Genomic DNA, 8,311 nt, shown 5'->3' on the forward strand with positions numbered 1-8,311 from the left:
TCTTCCATCACCGTTTCTAATCTCTGTGAATTCATCATGGTTATTAATTTTGATTTTTAATCTCTCACATATTTAGGTTAGGAAATTTCGGATTCTGTTGTGATGATTATCAATTTTGTACACTGTTTTTTGAGGTAAGCCATTTCAAATAGTATTTACTTCCAATTTGAACTATGTTTTGTACACTGATATACAAATCACGGGTGCCAAGATTCGCATCAACACTAATCTGTCTTTTTCTAAATTAACCTCCACTTTCTCCACCAGTTCATCTTACTGCTCAACGTCTTCTTACTGAATTAATTCATACGCAAAAATATAAGATCTTCTATTCATACGCAGGTTAGTTTTGGTCTCTACATTGGTTTTGATTCAGATTATTAAATTTAATTGTACTAATTAAGTAATTTCTATGGGGTTTTCTCAATTCTTACAAATTAAATGTTTGTGGAAATGTCGAGCAGAAACTCATCATAAGCTTTCACTCTATTGGTTTATGACACCATCGGTAACATTGAGACAAAGATTCAGGTAACTATTCTTCTCTTTTATTTCTTTATTCTTCTTAATTTTGTGATATTTCATTCAAACACCGTGTTATCTCCTTGCTTTATTTTCTTTTTGCTAACACCAATTTAGTTTCTTCTGCAATGTGGTTGATATTCTGAGCTTTTTCATAGGAACCAGAACATCTATGAATTGCTGCCCCTTGCGCACAACTTTTTTTTTTTTTTTATTTCTTAAAGGCAGAGGTTAAAGATAGACTAATGATGGTTAAAGATAGATTAATGATGCCTAATAGAGGTAAGCAGAAAGAGGCCCTTATAAGCTATGTGTTTCTTACATTTATAATTTTTTATTATTTATTTTCCTCAATCAATATGTATAAGCTAATCTCTAGAATTCGAATAAAATTTCCAGGAACTTCCCCATGTAAGACAGAAGCAACAAGCTGGAATAGTATGCATAGACATGCAAATGATGTAATAATTCGTCTTTAGTTCGTGAAAGAATTTCAATCATCGGAATTAAAACTCAGAGTCAGGTTATTTGAGGTAATTTAATCGAGAAAGTTCTCCGATGCTGATAATACCCACGTAACCCACCTTTTGTTTAAATATAAACATATGCTAACCAGTGAGCCAGTTAGAAAGATGAGCTTGAAAGGAAACAAAAAATGGACACGATGTACACAGTTATTGGAGGCTCATTACTAGATATTGGAATATCTTTCAGCAGCCACTGAATTAACATGACCGAATGGATCTTCTTGTGGTTAGTCTTCCACATATGCATTTGTTTCGTTAACCATTCAAAAAATGCTTTTTTAAGCTTGAGAGAATTTTTACTGACAATCTATCTAATAATATATGTTCATAACATTATAGTGTAAGAATTTCTTCATTCTGTGTTTAAGGTCCATGCAAAGGGTCAAGAATATTGATAATTTGAGAATTCCATATAGAACATTGTTGTAAATTTTATTATCATCTATTGACTTTGAAAATAAATTCATTCTCATTTTTTTTGCAGCCATTTGAAGCCTTTCTGTTGCTGTAAATAAATCCAGTTTGATCAAAAATACTTGCTTTGTAATGGCAAGAACTCTTCTAATGATCCAAGATGAGAATTCTGCTTACTCGCTTACGAGGTACGTCCCTTTGCTTCTCTAAACCTCCTTGTGTTCATGTAATGTTGGGTCACTTTCACTCCACATAAAGCTATCTCAGCATAAGCCATTATCAGGAAGAATTTGTTGTAGAAATCCGGTAATATTGTGGAGCAGAATGGTCTATACATCTATCTTGGTATCACCAATTCAAATGGAAAATTTAATTCCGAAAGGGATTTTTTAGGGGTACTCATGGTAGAGTAATGAATTTGCATTGAAGGAAATATTTGCAGAAGAATGACTTAATTTGCTAATGTTGTTGATAATGATGGAATGCTTCGACTATGCAGCTACCAAGTATTCTTTTAGTTGAGATTTATCATGATTCATACCACTTCGATGAGACATTGGTGTACAATGATTATCATTCTTCCTGAATCAATTCATACCATATATGTGTGCTCAACGAGTACTTACTACGTAATATGGTAATTTATCTATATAAGGTCTGCAAAATGCTTGAGAGATTATCCAAAAAGCTGGCGACACAACGTCATGTTTTTTTTTTTTTTTTTCGAAAATGTTAGGCATGTGAATTTTTTTATAATGCTCTACTGAAATGTTTTCACATATATGCTGTCATGTTAGTTAAATTTGCACCGCCATTGTATGATTCAGTTATTTTGTTTTGGATTTTTGAAGTCAATGAAAATTCTAAATAGACATAGTCTAATTTACTGTTGATATTGGTTTCAGGTCCTGGTTGTTCATTGGTAACGTATAGTTATAGCGACATGGATCCTGTAATGTGGAGGGAAATTTTAAAGTACTCAGAATATGGAGAATTAATTAGAGTTCCATTTTATGCAGTTTTGAGTTGCTTGAGAAATTGTTTCCATTAATAAACTAACACAATTTGATAGAAGGCTTCCTAAACCTCTTTTTTTTTTTTTTTTTTTTTTTTTTGTAATGCTGTTACACCTATCTACGATATACAAATTTTTTTTGTATTATGCCGTATAAAAGCAAGCACGATCACAATTTGATTCCGGATTCTCCATTTTTTCTGTGTATGTTTTAGTCTTTTGATTTTCTCTCCACTAACGACTACTGAAATGCGTCTCGCATCATCGCCTCAACATTTTGCTTTTTTCATATGCAAAAACTTTTATCAGATTGACACTACTGTTACTTCTGCCATCGTGTCTCGGCTCACTGGCAGTGTAATGAACTAATATGGAGCCGAACGAACATAAAAGCAGACAAAAGCAGACCCGGTGTGAAGCACGGGTTACTATCTAGTAAATAATGATGACGCGTTCTGTACATTATTCATTTACCATTCTCAGCCGCGAGACCTATTACTTTCACAAATTCGTGGAATACATCGTGGGCCTTGTAAAGTGCATGTCATAAGAGCAAGTCCAGTGAGCAAATAGGCAGATTTTCCCATTTTTACCCCATAGTGGGACTGACAAACTAACAAAATGGGTGGGCAAACCCTCGAATAAGAGAGTGTGCCCACCACGTCTGAGGTTGATCCGGGCACCTCTACCCGAGGGTATCGAATCAGTTTGAGTGGCTCGGCATCTCTTAGGCCAGTGCTCGTCTGACATAGAGACAAGAAACGTCTCATCATAAGATGACTGGACTAGTATGAGCCGACAACGTCTATTCCTATCCAACGAATCTCATTTCACTTCATATAAATTCAAAATTTTCAACTCCAAAATCACACCTTCTACACCCAAAAATTCTTATAATTTCGCTTCAATCTAAATCTTTCAATCCAAAAATCTGTCGGAACAAAATAATTCCAAAAAAAAAAGGCTACCATAGTTTGTGGTCCTAAGTATGCTCAAGAAGAGGATTTATCTCTTTGCGCAGTTTATGTTTTTTAAACAAGAGATAATATCCATAATGATAGGATTATTTCACAACCGACTTTTTGGCAAAACGTTTTTTCAATGTGCGCTTCATAAATAGGGAACCTGAGAAACCGTGATGCTCTTGTATTGTCTGCTCATTTCCTAATGCAAACTAAACGAAATAGATTTAACGATGAAACTGAAAATAAAGTGATCTAAAGAACTCTACTGGTAAGGCAACAATCTAAGGGACACAAGTTCAACCCCTTCTGCCTTTTAGATGCTCTACCAGCCTCTCCATAAATGAGGATGTTATTTACCATGGTTTTATGATTTAGTAGTAATTGAGTCTTATATTATTTCATTTAATCTAATGTACTTTGATTTAAAATAAGAAATGTTAAAATTAGTTATGATAGTACACTGATGGTGCAAATACAAAGAAATGTTAAAATTAGTTATGATAGTACACTGATGGTACCAGGGTTTGAGAATAATGGTCGTTTGTGGCTTCTTAAAGTTGGCTTTAAGTTTCAAGTTTTTTGCATAATGCTGCTAACTTTTCATCTTCTTGCTAATTCATAACATCATCTATCATCCCACGACAATTAGGATCTTGACATTGCAAATACCTGATATATTGTAGTTGTGATTCAATGACCATTATGTTAGCTGAATAACCTACTTGTGGACACTTAAAATACATCTAAAGGCATTGCATCAGACTATGTTCATCCATCAAACATAATTGGCAAACCTATTTAGCTTCTACATATAATATTTGTTTCCCTTTTTTTTAGAACACATGATCTTGGTTGAGAAACTTTTTGGTTGGGAATGTTTTTGGTTCAAAGTGTTTTTGGTTCCTGATGTTTTCGGTTGAGAATGTTTATGGCTATATTTGGAAAATATTGGTTGCAATGTATGACTTGTTGATGAGTGCTAAAAAGTGCATATTTCTATATCTTTTTCTTGGCAATTAACTCATCTTTTGTGCTCTAATTCTCCATTTTATCCCATATTCTGTATTTTCATTGTTTTCAAGAATAAATACTTTTCTTAATTAATTTTGTATTTTTAGGTTCTAAATAAAGTTTGGATGGAATTACGGAGCGAAAAGAGCAGAAAAGTGGTGGAAGCCGAGAGGAATTACGCAAGGAAGCCGCGAGGAATGTTGTGCACAAAACCAAAAGGCTAGAAATGGGCTTAACAAGGAAGAATTGTTCTTAAAGAAGATATGGGCTTGGCATACCCAAGGTCCAAAACCCTTACCCAAACCCATTTCCTATATCCATACCCGTTTCCCTTTCTAGCCGTCAGATTGGATCATCTCAGCATCCTACGGTCGCAGCATTGTCAGTACATCAAAGTCTGAAGCTCCTGTCTAACACTACAGCACCTAACCCCATCTTGAGCCGTCAGTTTCGTTGTATCAGGCATCCGACGGTCGGTACCAGCCTATTCACTTGTAGCCGTTAGATCTATCTATCATTTCCGCATCACACGGCTCAGCTTCGCTGGACATCGAATTGGCTACACCCGCTTCACACTGTAACAACCTACACCTATACCCATCGCCAAACACTCCCCTCCTTCTTTCCATCGAACCCATCTTCTTCCTCCCACTCCCTCTGCAACTACTCCACTGCCACCACCAACTCCGTCTGCACCTTCCATACCGCCACCACCTTCATCATATCACTCTAACAACCAACACCCATCACTCTATCTACCTATTAAATCAACCTCTCGATCTTTTTCTCTCTGAAACCCTAGTTTTAGGGGTTGATGAAATAGGTTAGGTTAAAGATGAAATTGGAAGCAACAGGAGATGTAGGAGACGCACAAGAGGGATGGGTCGAAATCAAAATCAAATTTCAGAGAGTTGGTATGATTTAATTTCGATTTAGGTGAAACCCTAATTTTTGGGGATTTTGATATTTTTATGTTGCAACTATAAATAGGGATGTGTGGGTGTTGTAGAAGTTATGCCTGGATTAGCCAGAGCATCAATAGGAATAGTTTAGGTTTTATTTTGTAATTTACATTTCCATGAACTGTTAGTTTTAGGGTTTGTCAATCTTTCAGTTCCACAATTTTCAATTCAAATGCACTGTTAAATATTTGTTGTTCAGAACTCCAACATGTTTTGAATGTGATTGTGTGATTGTTACAATTTTCATTAAGCTCATGTTCATGTTATGTTCTTATGTTAGCATCAGTAGGATAGTTTTATACATTGTTGTCTGACAAACAACATGTTTAAGAACTTCATCATGTTTTAATTCTACTACTAAGGCAGAGATGAAACTCTAGATAAATATAACCCTATTGTATGAGCACTTCTTCTCCATAACAGTTTGATGACAAGCATGTTTTAATTTCCGAAAAGGCTATATGAACTGAATGTAGTATAATCTTAGATTGCTTGTACCTTAGAAAGACAAGTAATGCTAGGGGATTGACATATGATAGCTGAGATTAAGGAATCGCTGTGATAGGAGAAGACTAGTATATCATCTTAGAGAATTATATGCAGCTAGGGGTGGAATTGAAGCCTTAGTTCTCACCTTATCCCTTAGCTTCCATCACTGCCCTTGGCTCACAACCTTGGTTTGTTTGTCTTTGTTTCACTGTTTCTTTGTTCTCTGTCACTGTTACCTCATTGCTTTACTTACTGCCTTGTTAATTTAGATAACTAGCTTAAAAACTTCAACTATACACCCTAGTCCCTGTGGAAATGACCCGTTCTTGCACAAGATACAATCGACACCGTGCACTTGCGGTTAACAAGTAGGCTTCCTCTTGCTCTTATTTTCTGTCCCCTTTCAAAGCCTACCAAGTTTTTGGCGGCGTTGCCGGGGACTTGGCGTTGTGTGGTTGTTGTTCTTTTTATCTTACTTTGCTGTTTTTTTTTGTGTGTAACTTAGCACTGTGTAACTGCATCTTAGTGTAACTTGCATATCTTGCATAGCATCTGTAGCTTAAACCCATGTAGTAGCTGTAACTTTTCTGATAAGCATCTTAGTGTAGTAGTTTTCTGTAGCTTTGTAAGCATCTTAGTGTAATTTTGCTTGTTTCTTTTTCCTACACACAACTGAACTTCCCTGTGTGAAGGTTCTGACAAGCTTCTTTGAGCCACCAGGTACCTGTGGTGCTGCTGAGGAAGAAGCTTGTGCTGCTGCTACTGCTGCCAAGACTGCTGCTGTGCTGCTGCTGCTGTTGCTGCTGCTGATCTTCTGCTGAGGAGCTGTCTGCTGCTGGATTGAACCAAACCCAACTGGGCTGTGCAACTAAGAAAGCCCAACTAGGCTGTGCCAAAAAGGGGTAATCCTAAACCCATTGAGAGAACCCAACCTGTGGGCTTCCTTTTTTTTTTCTTGTGGGCTTGTAATATTAAACCCAACAGTTGGGTTTTTATTTTCTGTGGGTTTGTGTTTTTGTATTTTTGGGCTTAACCTTTTTAGATTATGGGTTTGTTTGTTTGTATAACTTGTTTGATGGGCATCACTGATTTTATTGCCATCCATTTAAAAGCATCACTTCAGCCCTAAATCTAGAAATGAATGGATTTTGGTCTGCCACTGGGAATAAATCTATTAGAGAAGCTTACGGGCAAGAATCACCTTATGAGCCTCCCACAGAACATGATGTCAATAGTTATAGGGATTATAATTATGGACCTTTTCAAGGTCATGAGCCTCAATATGCAAACCCGTATAACTATTCACACATGTATCAACCAACACAACCTGAAATCTATGCATGTAACTTATGTGGTGGTTTAGACCACCCTGATGAAAACTGTTATACTTTGCATGAATTTAGGCAATTTCAAGAATCCCATAAAAATCCAAATTATGAAATGCCCACAAATTGTGAGGCTGGTAGTCATTGGGACCATAATCAATCCTTTGAGGGTTGCGATCAATATTTTGTAGACCCTAATGATCATGCACGCATGTACCAATCACCACAATTTGAACATGAAGAATTTTGTACTCCCATGAATTTAGACTCCACCATAGAAGCTCTCAGTGAGCTAAACTTTGATAGATCTACATCACGAATTCAGGCGAAGTTAGATCAGATTTTGCTTCACCTACAAAAGGAGGAAATTCATTAGGAAATGTGTGTTGTCCCTAATGAAGCGTCTAGTCCCATTCATGTAAATGATGTTGAATATGAACCTAATTTAGATGAACATGAATCGACTAAGGACACCACCACTTTTAATGAGGACCAATATGCATGTTACCATGATGAGGATTATGATGATTATGATGATGTTATGTTAGAAAAACATGTTTTTGCCGAAAATATTGTGGAACCTTTTGGTTCAATAACATATGGCTTCTCGCCCTCGACCTTCATGAATGTTGTTTCTTCTAATAATCATTGTAATTCATATGATCTTGATATTGATATGGGGCTTGTACAATTATTCTGTGAAGATGAACATGACATAGGAGAAGTTGAATCTTCTGTAGACACTAATTTTATTATGCATAAAAAAGAATTTGATGTGTCTGATTCCTTTCCTAAGTCACAAAATGTTATGTCTTCCGATGTTGATTTGAGTACTTCGGACAATCATGATACCGAGTTAGGTCTTGATGATTTGTTCGATGAATGTGAGCATGTTTTACCTGTTTCTGATTTAGGGAAAGTATGTGTTGGTACTATTGATCTTATCCATGAAAATAATTTAGAAGTACCAACTTTCCTACCTAAATCACATATTGAGATTATTCCACCCAACCTAGATTTGGTTTGTAACAAATTTTTTAAACCAACTTTTCTGAAAATTCCTAATCTAGGATTGGAACTG

The sequence above is a fragment of the Papaver somniferum genome, unplaced genomic scaffold, assembly GCF_003573695.1.
Source record: "Papaver somniferum cultivar HN1 unplaced genomic scaffold, ASM357369v1 unplaced-scaffold_132, whole genome shotgun sequence".
In the NCBI taxonomy this organism is placed as follows: Eukaryota; Viridiplantae; Streptophyta; class Magnoliopsida; order Ranunculales; family Papaveraceae; genus Papaver; species Papaver somniferum.